Source organism: Ambystoma mexicanum, chromosome 2p, assembly GCF_040938575.1.
Source record: "Ambystoma mexicanum isolate Mex_15411 chromosome 2p, UKY_AmexF1_1, whole genome shotgun sequence".
Classification (NCBI taxonomy): Eukaryota; Metazoa; Chordata; class Amphibia; order Caudata; family Ambystomatidae; genus Ambystoma; species Ambystoma mexicanum.
The window spans coordinates 666,342,831-666,359,218 of record NC_090923.1 but is presented as its reverse complement, the minus strand read 5'-3'; the positions used below and the strand labels follow the sequence as shown (position 1 = coordinate 666,359,218).

The 16,388-nt window shown below is 45.1% G+C and overlaps 1 protein-coding gene, 1 long non-coding RNA gene and 1 pseudogene across 5 annotated transcripts in view; 1 reads left to right on the top strand and 2 right to left on the bottom strand.

Moving 5' to 3' along the window:
- Positions 1 to 16,388, top strand: part of LOC138566675 (neuroglobin-like) — a 370,623-nt gene that overhangs the window by 223,165 nt on the left and 131,070 nt on the right. The window lies entirely within an intron of this gene.
- Positions 1 to 16,388, bottom strand: part of LOC138566676 (uncharacterized) — a 134,868-nt gene that overhangs the window by 97,716 nt on the left and 20,764 nt on the right. The window lies entirely within an intron of this gene.
- LOC138568209 (U1 spliceosomal RNA) lies at positions 5,626 to 5,772 on the bottom strand (annotated as a pseudogene).

The following is a 16,388-nucleotide window of genomic DNA, read 5'->3' as shown; positions in this document are numbered from 1 at the left end:
GTTTTTACCATGAACTAAAACAATCTCATTTTATAAAAATGGACTTAGAAAATACACAAATCACATTACCAAACATGACAATTTTTAAACAAAATGTTATAGAAGGGTGTTATGCAAAATGGGAATGGTTATAGCTTCATTCTCTCATCATCAATACTTCTCCTTCAGTTAATTGCTCTTTGCACTGTTTTATCAAATGATTCATGATGTAATGTTGCCCCTACTGTTATTTGTTGTTGTTTTGTTGTTATCTTGTATTATGTTGTTCCACTGTACAGTGCCTTGGTGTAAGGCGCTCTATAAATAAATAAATCAAATCAAAATCAAATCAAAGTATATAAGAACCAGCATACCAATCGGTGTGATTTAACAAATGTAATCTGGGGTTGTCTTTTATATTTTAAAGCTTTAAATATTTCCAAAACAATGATTTATGACATTTTCATTTATAAACGTGCATAAAACCTTTGATTGTTAGCAAAAAGCAATCCGTTTTTTTAGTCAAACAAGCAGACCTTAAAATAGGCTTCCCTGAGGCCTGAAACATCTGGTCCACTCTCTTCTGTCTGCCAACTCTTCCACTTAAATGGCCCAGAAAGATCAAGTAATGGGCTAAGTGATACCAGCAGCATGCAAGAAGGCAAACCTCACAGAAGAAAGCACAGTAATGTAAGATATATTAGATGATTTGACCAGGAACACTGTATATCGACTGTTGGCAAATCCAGGATACAAGCATGAACACTTTCGCGCCATAGTTTTGAATTTGGATACTTATTCACCACTTGGACTAACAGTTTATGCCATCGTTGGAGGCGATTGCCTAGGTTTTACAACAGCCCATCTGAACAAGCCAATTTCTAGACCTTCACCATACGGATGAGATGTTAGTTTTTCTAGCATTCCCTATCTGGTGCAGGTATATTGCTGATAATAGCAGATGTTGTTCTGCAAAACCAAGTACGTATGCCGGCAGATTTATAAACTTCAGACATAGGAAAGGCTCAGCCAGCCTTGCTGGAATGTGATATTCTAATTTTGCACATGAACACATATCTCTGCAATGGGTGCTTCACACACTGAGCTAACTTGTGAACCATTGTGGCACTCAATTTATCAATATACATTTCACTGTTGCGTATTGCACATGATCAACATAATTCCCACAGGAAGGAAAGAATGCTACAAAAGTTGTGCCATAAGGAACACACACACTATTTATAACACAGTGAACACAGAAGGCAATACATGATGAATTGATCAAGTCAGAATGTACTTGCCAAAACAGAAAGGCAATGGGCTTAAAGCCTCAGCAGCACCCCATAAAATATCGTGACCTGTGCTATTTAAGACTGGTGAACAATGGAATCTTACTTCTTCAGATCAGCTAGCCTGGTGGGGCCCCCTCCAAGGTGGGGGCCCTGGGCAAGTGCCCCTTTTGTGCTCCCATCAAACGTCTCTGCCCAAGGAGAGTCAAATGCTCCAGCCTTCCTCATTGTGCGAGAGTGTTTCTCTAAAGAAAACTCTCTGACCTCATTCTTTTTGATGAAAGGCTGCTTTATTCAAGGCAGATCCGCGTAAAATATTTAAACATCCATATGAGTTGACTTTGCAAGCTCTTCATTATTCTCTTACCCTCCGATTTATTTACGCCTCCCCCTTCTTTGTAGCTCTTTGTTTGTTTCTTCTTGTCTTATCGATTTCTTATCCCCCAGCCTTCTCTCTTCTTGTTCTTTCTCCTTTCTGTTTATTTCTATTCTTTCTCAAACCTGCCTGCTCTAGGACCAAGTACTGTTTTTCTTTTTCTTTTTCTTTTTTTCCCACACCCTTATACTTTCTTATCATAACCTTTCAAAGTCCCACTGTAACATGTTCTTGTATTTCGCCTTCTCTTTATACTCTTTCCTAGAACCTTGCCTTAGCAACACCTACCCTTTACCCATTCCCCAACAATAACACAAACTTTCAATGTCGAACTGGCAATGCCATACACTGCACTTGAGCGGTCCATGCCTTGCTTCCAATCACCTCTCATCTGAGCGTACTGAGGCCTATGGGTGTGTTGCGCGGTATACACATTTAATAATAATCTATAGCCCCAGGGAGGGCAAAAGGCAATTGCTTCCTCTCCCTTCTCATTACGCAACACCGGCCTAATAGCCAACCTTAGCAGGCCGGCGTCGCATCTGATTGCGTTTCCCCTCCCACTTTCTACTCGCACAATATCCCAGTCGGAAGGGTCGTTCCTTCCCACCCACGGGGCCCTCTGTGTGAAAGACTGACCTCACTTCACTCTTTTTGATGAAAGGCCGCTTTATTCAAGGCAGGTCTGCTTATAATATTTAAATATAACTTCACTTTCCAAAGCCTTTATTGTTGTTCTTCCTTTTCTTTTACCCTCCCCTTTCTTTTATGCCTCCCCCTTCTTTGGACCTTGTCTTGTTTTTTCTTGTCTTACTGATTTCTTTTCCCCAAGTCTTCTCTCTCGTTGTTCTTTTTCCTTTGTTTCTATTTATTCTGCTTCTTTCTCGTGCTGATACCCGCCCACTCTAGGACCAACTACTGTTCTTTGTATTTTTTTTGTAACACTTCTATTCTCTCACCGTAAACTTTCAAGCGCACACTTTGATAACATGTTCTTATATTTTGCCTTCTTGCTATACTACGTTCTGGCATTCAGCGGCATAAGTGGTGAGGCAAGGAGGTGGTTTGGGGCAGGGCAGTGGTATTTGTATGCATGTGTGTATGTGTATATGTATGTATGTGTGGGGGTGTGTTTGTGTATGTGTGAATGCGTAATATGGAATGAGAGGGTGGGTGCGGCGTCTGGGTTTGGTGGGGGCATACCCCTTGATATTATATGATAGGTTATTTACAACGTGCATAATATCCAGAGGTTTCTAAGTGCAGACACGGGGATTGAACCTGTGTTGCTCCATGTCATCTTGCTTCCAAGGCGAGCACGTTGCCACTGAGCTATCCTCCTGAGACTTGGCAATAGATAGCATGGTGTGGGGGAAGGCGGGTCATGGGCGGGGGAAAGGGAGTTGCAGGGGTGTCCACTGCATTGGGAGATAACAGGGGAGGGGGCACTCAGAGGGAATGATATTTCGTTGCAGCCCCAAAACTGAAATCCACAATACGAATTTCGGCAAAATTGACCTGATGGGAAACATCATAGAGCCTCCTGTCTAAAGTATAAAGGTACCCCATATCTGATCAACTTGTGCCCCATAACTCCTATCCTTGTAGCCACAGTCTTTCTCGCACCTCTCCAAACTCTCCCCCGCCCGCAATGTCATCGATACTATCCCGTACCAGTCAAAAGCCTTTGAATGATACCGCCCAGTTTCATCATTTCCATTAAATCCAGCCCCATCCATTGTACAAAGTAGTTCTCCCCAAATTGATGATCAACAGATCTGTCACTCTTCTCTTTTCTCCCAATTCATACAACATGGGAAGACATTGTCCCCACCTCATGCCCGCCCTCCTGGACCACACCAATTCCAATTAATTGTATGCTCTCGACAGCTACTTTCTTTTCACGATTGGATGTCCACATATTCAAATTTCTGTCAGTACCACAGGCACTATATGACCGCAAAAGATACTGTCAACCTCCTTCATCTAACACCACCTCCTGCATTCCCTTGACATACCCTTTAAATCTACAAGACTTCCATTTGCCCGATGCCCTCTTCCACATGATCCAATACAAAACTAGTGGGTGCCAACTGTGACGGGTCCATACCTGCCCAATTGTATCTCTTTCCACAATACTGCCAGCACTTGCCCCCACTCGCTACCTAATCATAGCCTGTTCCTGCCCAAGGCCACCACTGAGCACATCTCTGCATTACCCGACCTGCACAGTTCCATTGCCACCCATTTCTCTACACTGGACCGTTTTACTCCTCTGTGCCCATAATTGCACACCCATTTCTGTCTGTCTCCCATCCCCAACCTTTATACCTCGCCATCCTAAACACCACAAAAAATAAGGCAAGAAATATGACCCAAGAAAAACAAGTATCCCAATCAAAATAACATACCACGTCCAACGCTGCACCACTGAAATTGGTCTACATTGATCATTACTCACCCCCTCGTTCTATTCCTCTTCTAACATTCCTCAGCCCATTTCGATGTGGGACCCTATCCCCAAAACAATTTGTCATAAAAAGAAACCCCTCCAGCTTTGCCAAGATTGGCACCAGTGACAGTACTTTTTTCACTAACACCATTATAAAACCCACTTCACCCTCTCTCCTTTCTAGTTCAATCATGGGCACATCCCACCTCTTTCTCTGCAACACCATTCATCACTGCCACCACACTTTTGTTATCCACCATGAATACTACTCTTTTGTTCTCCATGTACCGTCATCACTGTTCAATTGCCACGAAGACCAGGAGCAATTCTAGAAATGCAATGCTTCTCTGCCAACCACTCTACTGGTCATTCCATTGTGCTTAATTTTCCCTTCCAGTAAATACCACAGCCATTTGCCCATATCAGGTCTCAATATATGTCCACATCCCAATGCACTACAGTTCGTCATCCACATTGAAATCCTATTATATCCTGGCCAAAAACACTCCCACACTTCCAAGTCACTTTTCATCCTAGCTGTCACTCTGATTCTGTAATGGGGCCTCTTAACTCCCGACTAGGTTTGTACTGAATAGTGAATTTACTATCTGGCCGAATACCGAATACTTGGTCCAGCTTTTCGGTCGATGCCGAATAGTGACCGCATAGTTTTTTTAAATTTAGCAAACATGTCCTAGAAAATAATAAACACTTCATTGAATAACATCAGTGTGCCATCCCACCTCCAATTTCCCCATAACAGTACATTCTTGCCCCTCTCCTCGGCAACCCCCATCGTACTGATCAGGTTTATAGGCAGTGATTTGCATCAAGTTGGAATGGCAAGCTGGCCTTAGAGATGGGCTTTCTTGGTGCCGCATCTTTTCAAGGCAGTTGCAAGACTAACCAGTAAAAGGATCATGTGTGAGAGCAGGGTACATCAATGTTTGGTATAAAAACATATTTAGTTTCTGCACATTGCCCCTAGAAGCAGAGCACTCTGCTCCATGTCCCACAGCACATCAGGTCAACAAATATGTCACACAGGGTTCTGTAGCCATGTAACCCCTCATGCTCAATATAAAAGTGCATCTCCTCTGCAATTAATTGAACATCAGACATTGAATGACAACAGTACTTAAATTCAGCTTTATCTTTATACCCTCCTCCCCCACGCCACAAAAAACAAACAAGATCAAACTAGGCCTATCCTTAACACTGCATTGGCTCCTGGTGTCATCATAGCTCTGGAATAAGACAATTTTAGCTCCCCAGCAGCACCATCATAGGTGCACCCCAGCACATATCGTAGCATTTCAGGCCTACTCTCCCCCGGGCGCGGCGCAAGGCTTTGGTTAAGAGTCTGCACACTTCACTCCTCCTCCAGTCAGGCTCTAAACCTGACTCTCATACGAGCTCAGTGCCGGCCCACTTTCACTCTTTTCCTACACAGAAGCAGGACAAAGCCTACTAAATGGCCAGGAGCGGTCTTTCCTTTCCAGCCAACTTTCTTGAACCAAAAAATCAGGTGAGGGTGTGAATGCAGTCCCCCACTACTAGAAATAATACAGTTTTAGCAAAATCGCAGGGATCAGCATATCCAAAGTGCAACGGATGAGCCTCACCCTGGGAGATCTGCCATTCTGATCACAGATTCTGCCCTACCAGTTAAGTATGAGCTGGGAGCATGCAAAGTGAGGGTGAAAATGCATGCAGACAGGCACGGGCCCCAGCCCTTCTGGAAACCGTGAGCCTCTGCAGCCTATAGCAAGTGCACTCTCCTCCCCCATGCATGATGAGGCCACCAGAGGGCTTTGCTCCTCGGCAGCCTCTCTATCGGTGAACTCTTCCTCCACACATTAGGTCCCCAGCAGACTTGTGCGTTGAGGGTGGAATGATGGCAAGACCACCGAGGAGGAAAGTCCCCCAGTGACCTCATAATGTGTGAAGGGGGCATATGTACAGTCGTCATAGGCTGCAAAGGCTCTGGGCTTCTGGAAGGGCTGGGGTCCATGCCTGGCTGCATGCATGTTCACCCTTGCCACAGTGCTTCTAGAACAGGCACAGCCCCAGCTCTTATGTTTTCAAGCCAGCCGGGGCCTGATTGTTTGCATTTTCATTTATCTATTATTTAAATGTTTATGGATGCATGCACACCACTCAAGAAGGATTCAGGGGGTTCAGGGGGTTCTACCCCTTGACATGTTTTTAAATAATGGGTGAAAATGGTGCATTTTAGAGCACACCTTTTAGGAAAATTGGGAAGAAGCCAAACAGTTTGTAAATGGGTTTTGTAGGGTAACCCATAAAACAAATCCAATAGATGGAAGTCACCAACAGTGCACAGGAGCATTTCTCCAACACATTTTCATGATGCCTTTTCCTACAATATGTGCCAGTATAAAACATTTTTTGGCTGTGCCCATACATTATCATGCAGACTGCACCTGTATACCCTACTATTCCCATATAAGAACATACTGAGGTTTGCTTTGTGCATAATGCCAGTGATTATACTATAGGAAAACATGTCCATGTTTGTTCTGCCAATATATGACAGCATCCCCATGTAAGAACATACTCCGTTTGGCTTTGCCATTAAAAATGCATGCCAAAGTATGAAAACATGTCCAAACTGGCTGTACTAAAATGCCAGTCGTGCTACATAATAACACTTATCATGTTTGCTTTATAAAAAGAAGCTCAATACAAATTGTCATACCACAACACGAAAGGACTAGGCTGGCTCCATTGGAATGCCAGTCTAGCTGCATAATAACACTTATGCTTGTTTTACCAAAGATGTCCAATACAAAATGTCATAGCACAATAAGAAATGGCTGGACTGGCTCCATTGAAATTGCAGTCTAGCTACATATTAACAATTATCATGCTTGCTTTATCAAGCATGCGCAGTAAAAAATGGCATATCTGCTCCAAGGTGTGCCAGCGCCTTGCAATCAGACATAATCACATTAACGATGAATGTAATTATGTGTGATTGCGAGGTGCTGGGGACATGTGCATGTCAGGAAATGGGGTTCCAGGGTACAGTCATGGCATTTTTATTTGTTATAGATGCCAAGGGAAAACTGCCATGCCCGCCCATGAGGCCCCAAGTGCTTCACAGGCACACATTAATTGTGTGCATGCAAGGTGCTGGGGGGCCCAATCATGGTATTTTTTACTGGGCATCTATCAGATGCCCATTAATAAATGGCATTCCTTCCATCATTGCCCTCAATCACCTCACATGCACAAATAATCAATTGTGTGTACATGCAAGGTGCTGGGGGGGATTAGTTGGTGAGGCTAGAAAACTGCAGATCTATCATAGATGCCTAGTAAAATAAATGGCATTCCTGTCCCCTGGGTCCCGAGCTCTTCACACAATCAATGTGCTTATGTGTGTAAGCCAGGCACTAGGCATCCAGGGGCCGGGATGGTATTTTTTACTGAACATCTATCATAGATGTACAGTAAGAAAAATACCATGCTTGTCCCCTGGGCCCCACAGTGTCAAACACATAATCAAAGTGATCATGTGTGTATGCACGGCGCTGGAGGGTAGGTATGGTATTTTTTACCAAACATCTATCATAGATGTCCTGTAAAAAATACCATCCATGTCCCCTGGGCCCTACAGCACCTCAGACAGAGAGCTGATTTTGGCCGGTGGGGAGGTGGGCTGTACAACAAAGGCAATTATAAAATGCCTTTGTTGTACAGACCTCCTACTCTCGCTCACCAAAATAAGCTCGGACCAGCAAAAACACACACATTTACACAACATACACACAGCAAGCACTTGCTGTCTAATTTACAGTCACAAGCACCCATCATGTACTTACTAATAACACAAGCATACATGCACCATACACATTTAAATAATAAATGAACATACAAACACATTTAAACAGCATACAGACAGAAAGCACTCGGTCTCGGTCACACAAGCACCCATCATGTACTGCTCATAGCAAGAACAACTAGAACATACAGACTGGAAAGAAAAAAAAAGCAAGAAAACATTCTATGGGAACAGAATCCGTAAGGCGCAAAAGCCGAGCAAGGAACTATATATAATCTTATCCGAATTCAAATTCCCTGCATGCTCGAGCAGCCCCCACCAATCTCCCAAGCCCTATGTGAAACCTTATTACTGCACTTCCACTATGTCGCCAATGACAGACACTCCACCATCATCTCGAAACTAAACCAAATGCCCTCGCCAACCACCCACCACAGACTGGCTTTCAAACCCCCTCTCCCCCTTTATACAAATCCTCGACTCTTTCTCTCCTATCACACACCAAGAGTTTGTAGCAGATTGCCGACCTTCAGGCTCCCCTGACGACCCCTGCTCACCCTCTCTCCTTGAAAACATCCTAGCCTCTACCTGTGCCGATAGTGTTGAACGCATAATCCTCAACCACTCACACACTTCAGGTTCTTTCCCAGAAGCCCTAAAAACCTCCTTCATCAAACCCATCCTAAAAAAATGATGCTCACCCACTCCTCCCCCAGAACTAACAGCCAATCTCCAACAAACGATTCATCGCCAAACTCATGGACTGCGCGGCATACAAAGAGCTTGGTCATTTTGCCGAAGCAAACAACCTCCTAGAGCCTGCGCAATAAGGCTTCAGGACACTCAGGGGAACAGAATCTTCCCTAGTCTCCAACTGGGACGAACTAAAAAGAACAGCCGATGAAGATGGCTGCTCTCTACCCATCCTACTGGACCTCTCTATAGCCTTCGGTACCATTGCAAAACAAAGGGGGGTCTGGGAATCTCTCTACCAGCACGCACGCAGCCCAATGACCTGTTCTTGGGTGAATAACCCCTGGGAGAGACTCTACCAAGTCTTTAGCTCACTGTCCCTTTCACAGAGAAGAAATGTCACCGCATATCAGCCTTTTTTCTGCACAGGGGCAGTCCATCGCCGAAATACTAGGCAATTCTCCTCTGAACAAGAGTATCATCAGTAACCCCATACACGTGTTTCAGCCTTGTTGGGCATCATCAGTGAGGTGAAACTGTTGCCTCTCTAAGAACAGTGAGCAAGGGGTCCACGTCTGGATCGCCCTGTTAACTTAGGGTGAAACCCAAAGTTAATTTATGCAAAACAAAGGGGGGACTGGGAATCTCTCTACCAGCATGAACACAGTCCAATGACCTGTTCTTTGGTGAATAACCCCTGGGAGAAACTCTACCAAGTCTTTAGCTTACTGTCCCTTTCACAGAGAAGAAATTTCCCCGCATATCAGCTTTTGTCCTGCCCAGTGGCAGTCCAGCCCCAAAATGCTAGGCAATTCTCCTATGAACAAGAATACCATCAGTAACCCCATACACGTGTTTCAGCCTTGTTGGGCATCATCAGTGAGGTGAAACTGTTGCCTCTCTGGCATCGAATATGATTGTCTTTCCCCGCCCACTTTCTACTCACGCAATGTCCCAGTCGAAGGGTCGTTCCTTCCTTCTCACGGGGCCCTCTGCCGGCCAATCTCCAACACACGATTCATCGCCAAACTCATGGACTGCGCGGCATACGATCAGCTTGGCCATTTTGCGGAAGCCAACAACCTCCTAGACCCTGCACAATCAGGCTTCAGGACACTCAGGGGAACAGAATCTTCCCTAGTCTCCATCTGGACGACCTAAAAAGAACAGTCGATTCAGAAGGCTGCGCTGTACTCCTCCTACTGGACCTCTCTGCAGCCTTTGATACCATTGATCACATCATCCTACTAGACAGGCTAGAAACACTAGGAATCAGAAACACAGCCATCTCATGGATCTCCTCTTTTATCTCAAATCAATCACAAATCATGCACCTCCAACAGTTCACATCCACATCATGACTAGTAAGAAAAGGTGTCCCACGAGGAGCATTCCTATCTCCCCTAATCTTCAACTTCTACCTAAAACCCATGCCAACAATCATCCGATCATACAATCTCACCTACTACAACTACGCACACGACACCCAGATCATCCTTAAAATCCCAAAATCTCAAGGCCGCAGCAGTCCGGACCTGTCATCGTGCCTCTCAGATATTGACCACTGGATGACGACCAACCACCTCATCCTCAACCCTGGCAAAACTGCAGGAAAGCAGTCCTCCTTTCCAACCGATTTCCTGGACTCAATCCCTAGGACAAGCACCAGCAATTTCAAACGTGGTAAAAAACCTTGGATGCACATTGGACTCACTTATCCCTCGCCCAACACACCACTACTGTATCTAAAACCTGCTTCTTTCATCTACGGATTCTCAGGCATATCTAAAATCCAGGCTCTTCCCCCTCCTGAATCTCCCCCTCTCGAAACTACACTGCTGAACCCAATATTCGTATAAACCAGTTACAAAACAGATGCCGGCAGCATTTGCAGCAGCTCACCTTGAAAAACTATAGCCGCATGCACAACAACACTCCTACTTGATAAATTCTGCATGGAAACCAGCAGCATTCACTGAAGCACACCACAATAAACCTACTCCTCTCCCAACTACAACACGAACAACGACCGCATTCACATCGGCTCACCCTGACAAACTATCGTCCCATGAAAAACAACATTCCTACCTGACAAATACACCAGGGAAGCCAGAAGCTTTCGCTGTTGCTCACTGCAACTCACACGCCCTCACCGCTCGGACCATGCCGTCGGCACTGGACAAAGATCGCTGCAGCCGAACAACATCAAAGCCTATGGTACGTATACCATACACCACGTCTGCCAAACATCCATGCACCATAGAATGCAGCTATGGCTATGCTCATCCGGTCTAGTAGCGTGTAGAACTCCTTGTTCCCCACAGATGACCATGACTTCAGGTGAAGTTCCAGTAACTTCTTTATTTAGTTCCAGCACATTATGATGGTCATATAATGTCAGGTACATCTGGGTTCAGGGCAACATACACCTGCATCCTCCCAGGTAGGCTTACAACTCCCAACTGACTCACATAGAACCCCAGTCACACATAAACATTCTAACCCTTAACACTCCATTGTCAATCAAGACACTGACCAAAGGTTCCATTAGGCTGCAGGATAATACCAAATCCCTACATATCTACCTTCCTTAGGGACATAAAAACACAAGTAGATAACTTAACCATAATGGCTAATAACAACACGCACACAAACAACCCCACGTTCAATGCACTTGCCTCATCACTCCTAACTGAGAACATTCTGCTAGTCTCATTACATATTCCAAAATAGTCCACACAGCCGTGGGACACAATTACAATCAATGCCCCTTCCTCTTTCTACCAAGTGAGGAAAAGGCACCCAACTGCTCAAACATCCTTACTAAAACTTTTACAAATAGAGGCACCCATACCTCTCTTCCTAAACTTAACTTCATCGTCCCACAAAAGAACACACACACATCTCCCTCACACCCAACAATGCAAACCGGTATGTACCTAAATACACACCACCTCCAACTAGACTGAGTATCCCAGATACCCGGGTAACTACTTCACTTCTTGTGCCACCATTACCCCTAATTTTCCCATGTTGAAAGTATTCCTAAATACAATACAGCTCCTATTAGGGAAAACCACACTTCATTCACACCAGCATCATACCAACATCAATGACTCTACTATAGTCTTTGCTGTATCATCATGAAACTCTGAATGGTTTCTAAACCAAACAACCAAACAAAAAACTTTGTTTGACACTTAGCACTCTAAACTTTAGCATTAAATAAGGTCTTAATACATCTGCATTACAAAAGTCCCACCTGTGGAAATAAAACATTAGTGCACATAACTATACTTCAGATTCCACATACTAAATTCTAGCAATGTTGTCAATTAAACCTATATTTCATTAAATGTCCATCTGTGGAAGGAAAAGCGTGTTAGTTAAACATGACCGTACCACAATTTTTTTCCTTTCCACCTTTGCATCATAACATTACCATGTATTTGTTGACAGAGGTAACAGAGGCCACGACTTTTACACACCATCCGTGCACACCTATCAAACATGCTAACTACCACTTGCAAGATACCTCTCATACCAATGTATCTACAACATAAATACCAAATAGCATTTCAGAAAACACTATTACTACACATATCTCAATCTCTTTCTACTAATATGCAACTTTAACCTACTTAATAAAACCTCACATTTGGATCACTTAATCCCTTGGTTGACTAATTACAAACACCCTTGAGACCTAAATCCAATCTAAAAAACTATAAACTTTGTTCTCTGCTCTTAAGCTTCAACAACTTCCATGAAGTACCCCTATTACAGGACAACCTATCCCACAAGAAACTACATCTGACAACATACAGGTTCTCGCTCTCATGCACTCACGCTGTCCAAATGCCATTCAGGCCTCACATGACAACAGATTCTGAATCAATAACTAATTATAACTACTTAACCAATTCAATGAAGGCAAGACCAAATTGCTTCCTTTACTTATGCTCGTGAAAGCATCATCTCTTAACTTAAAAGTACCTCTGTTATTCATTCCGGCAATTAAGATCATTCACAACTTAAGCTTTTTGAAAAAAAATTCCAACGGGCGGAAATGCAGCCGCCCACAACAGAAATGGATTTACCAATCCATCTGCCACACTTTCTTTTGTAAATATCACCTCCCGAAGCGTTCCTTTCCTGGTATGTTCATAATGCTGCTTTTCATTGCTGCCAGCCGCCTGCTATAAAAATTGTACTCCCTTTGCCTCCTACCGCATCTCCCAGTTCTTAAGTAGGCTCCAAGCCCCTCAGGAACTACTGACAACATGCCCTCAAAGATCCTCATCACCTCATATAAGTGATAGCTCCTACAGGCACCTCCTTAGCGCTGCTGCAAATGGGCCCTTGCCCCTCCAGGCACTACACATGTTGTCTTGTGCAATATTCTTTCATCTCTGCACATGGGCTCTAAGCCCCTAAGGTGCAGCCATGGGCTACAAGTCTCTTAGGTGCAGGTATGGGCTCCAAGCCCCCTCACACGCTGGAATGGCCCCCCAGGACCCACCTCTGCTCCAGGCGCTTTTCACATTCTCCACCAATCTTCTATTTAACATATAGGCGCAGCTTAGGTTCCCAACCTCTTCTATTGCTGCTGCCCCAACTCCAGGACTCAAGCTGTACAACATCACTCCTCATTGTTTCTTTTCCCGGCGCAGCTTAGGCTCCAAGCCTCTCCTGTTGCTACTGCCTTGGGCTTATAGTCCTCAGTTGCACAGCATGCCTCCTCATTGCTTAATTTCCAGGCGCAGCTTAGGCTCCAAGCCTCTCCTGTTGCTACTGCCTTGGCTATATCCCTCAGCTGCCCAGCATGGCTTCCTCATAATTTCCAGGCGTAACTAGACCCCAGGCCTCTTCAAATTGCTACTGCCATGGGCACCAAGCCCTCCATGCTGCAGCTAGTGGTCCCAGACCCCTTAAGCAATCAGTCTCTGGGCCCTCAGCCCCTCCTCAGTCTCTTGCTTTCCTCTTTGCCTGACCTGTCCTGCTAGTGACAGGCCAGCTGGCCCCTGGCTCTGGCGCAGCCCCTTACTTTCTGCGCCTGTGTTCCATGCGCTGGGCCCTTCTGTGCCTACATTTTTAAGCGCTCGCCCTACCTGGGAGGTCTTCTTCTTGGGTTGGGGGGAGGTGTATGTGCCATCTTCAACGCTGTCCCCCCAGCACAGCCAGCATCCTCGTCGCCAATGTAGAACTCCTTGTTCCCCACAGATGACCATGACTTCAGGTGAAGTTCCAGTAACTTCTTTATTTAGTTCCAGCACATTATGATGGTCATATAATGTCAGGTATATCTGGGTTCAGGGCAACATACACCTGCATCCTCCCAGGTAGGCTTACATCTCCCAACTGACTCACATAGAACCCCAGTCACACATAAACATTCTAACCCTTAACACTCCATTGTCAATCAAGACACTGACCAAAGGTTCCATTAGGCTGCAGGATAATACCAAATCCCTACATAGCGCATATAGCCGTCCACACTGAAACACCTGACATACCTCAACACCTCTGCCACTAGCATACAGTGACTACCAACGAAAAGAAATACGGTATAGCAGGCCACACATCGACTCTTTTTCAACAACAGCACTCTCTCGCAACCCACCAACAGGGCCCACCAACGTGCCTGACCTTTTTGGGCTACTTGGTCAAGCCTAGCCAGCCACGTAAGTCCTAGACCGGCGAAAATGCACTCATGTTTCTCCTAATCTAAAAAGCTTAGAACCTACAGCACATTGACTACCGTCACTGTGGGTGTTCAAACTACAAAGCGCATTGAGGCCATACAAATGGGGAAAGAGCGCTATATAAATAACCCAATACAATACAATACAATATCTGGGCCAAATAAGCCCTCACAGCGGAGAGTTCCTACGAATGGCGGGTGCCAGGCAGCACAATTATATTGTAAACGACAAACAATTGTCGGTATTTCAGAAATGTTAAAAACAGGAGGTCCCCCCCAAGGGTTCAGGAGCAGAGGACCTCCAGACAGGAATTTACCCAAGGTACCTCAATGTGTGAGGCCATAGCAATACGTCCATCATGAGTAAGGCGAGGCTGCCCTAGCGAGACAGGTTTTCTTAAAAGCAGTATTAAAGGCAGTTTTTTAAGGTCTGAGCTTAAATTACATGGATGCCTTCACTGGTTGCAAAATTACTGAAAACATATCCACGGTGCCAAATTGTAGGTCGACTTTTCAGCACGCAAAACTCGCTTTTCCCAATTAATGGATCAGACTTTGCATGTTTTTCCAGAACTATGTGCGGAACCGACACGTTTTTACCTGCAGTCGAGCGCTTTGTGCAACACTCCACGCAAAGTGTGGGGCAGGCCTACCCAAAGAAATAAACAGGGGCGGAACATGCATATTCCCCATTCTCCTGGCAAAATGACAAAGAACAAGGAATGATACGGGTGTGTTGCGGGGCGAGCCACGCAAAGAAATCGCATGCCCAGTCAAGCGTAAAACCCAACTGAATTCATGGATTTCAACGCACAACTTCACATCAGGAAAAGTCACACGCAAACATTGTGATGTCTCCACCACATGATGGGAGGCACAAATCATTATGGCATAGGATTCAATGCTCAAAGGTGGCATTGAAATAGCCATTTAGGGGTGATGGCACGTAGTTGAAGTGCCGCTTGGAGTTAGGGCTGAGCGTACACAGATTAGCGGAGTGCTTCCTTGTATTAGGGCTCTTTGTATTCGGGTTAACCGGGCGCTGCCTTGAATTATGCAAAATGATGCACAGATTATTTGGGTGCAGTTTTGGGCTACGGGGCTTCGTACGCAGTGTCGCCGGGGTGCTGCCTTGGTTTTGGGGAGACGGGCCGCATTATTGCCGGGTTGCTTGATGGTGGGGATAAGCTAGGCGCAAAGGTTGGTATATGTTGCTGGTTTTGGTTTGTGTGGATGCCTGTCGTGGGTATTCCGGACGCTACTCTATTTTCTTTGCGCCTATGTTTACTTTGTGGTTAGAATTCCATGAATATGCGGAACACGCAAAACGTAGGCGCAATGTTGTTTTGTGGTCAGAGTACTTTGCTGGGGGTTTGTGCTTTTTTTCTATGAATCGTGCCCTTAGTGCTTCAGCACCCTGCTGTCTTCCTGCCAAGTGATAATCTGCAGCTATTAATCCCCTCCATGCATTCCCCTCTCTCTACATTATAATGTATTCACCCCCCAGGTGCTTCAGACTGGTTTTCCCAGCTGTAGGCCAGGATGGCACCAAACCTCATTTTGAAATGTGTCCCCATGAGCCCCTACGCACACCCGGCCCTCATCTTGAATTATACCATATTTATTCTGCACCTGTTCTGATGGTATTGCACAGTCCGTCTGAGTCGGAGCGTGATGTGGTGTTCCGAGGGTAAGACCTTCCCCGCGTTCGCACTGATAGTTCAATGCCACTCGCAGAACGCACCACATTCACGTTTCTGTTGGAGGTCTTTTGGGCAGCTACTTCCTGTTTGTTCGAATATCCACCTCTGTGCGCCCTTGGAATGGAGCAGCAGAGAAAAGACTTTGCTGAAATGTGCCTTCATGTCTTTTCTGCATGCCTCCTTCTTCCCCGACAAGCCGGGTCAAGTACATCAGGTCACCTTGCATCAGCAGCGAGGGGGGAATGGCCTTCTGTAGGCCCTTTATTTTTTTTAATGGATAGCGCAGGACTTTGTGTACCCTTTTCTCAGTCACGCAAACGAGATGACTGTGTGTGTCCTTGAGTCTCCCAGAACATTTTTGATTACTCACATTTTTCTTGA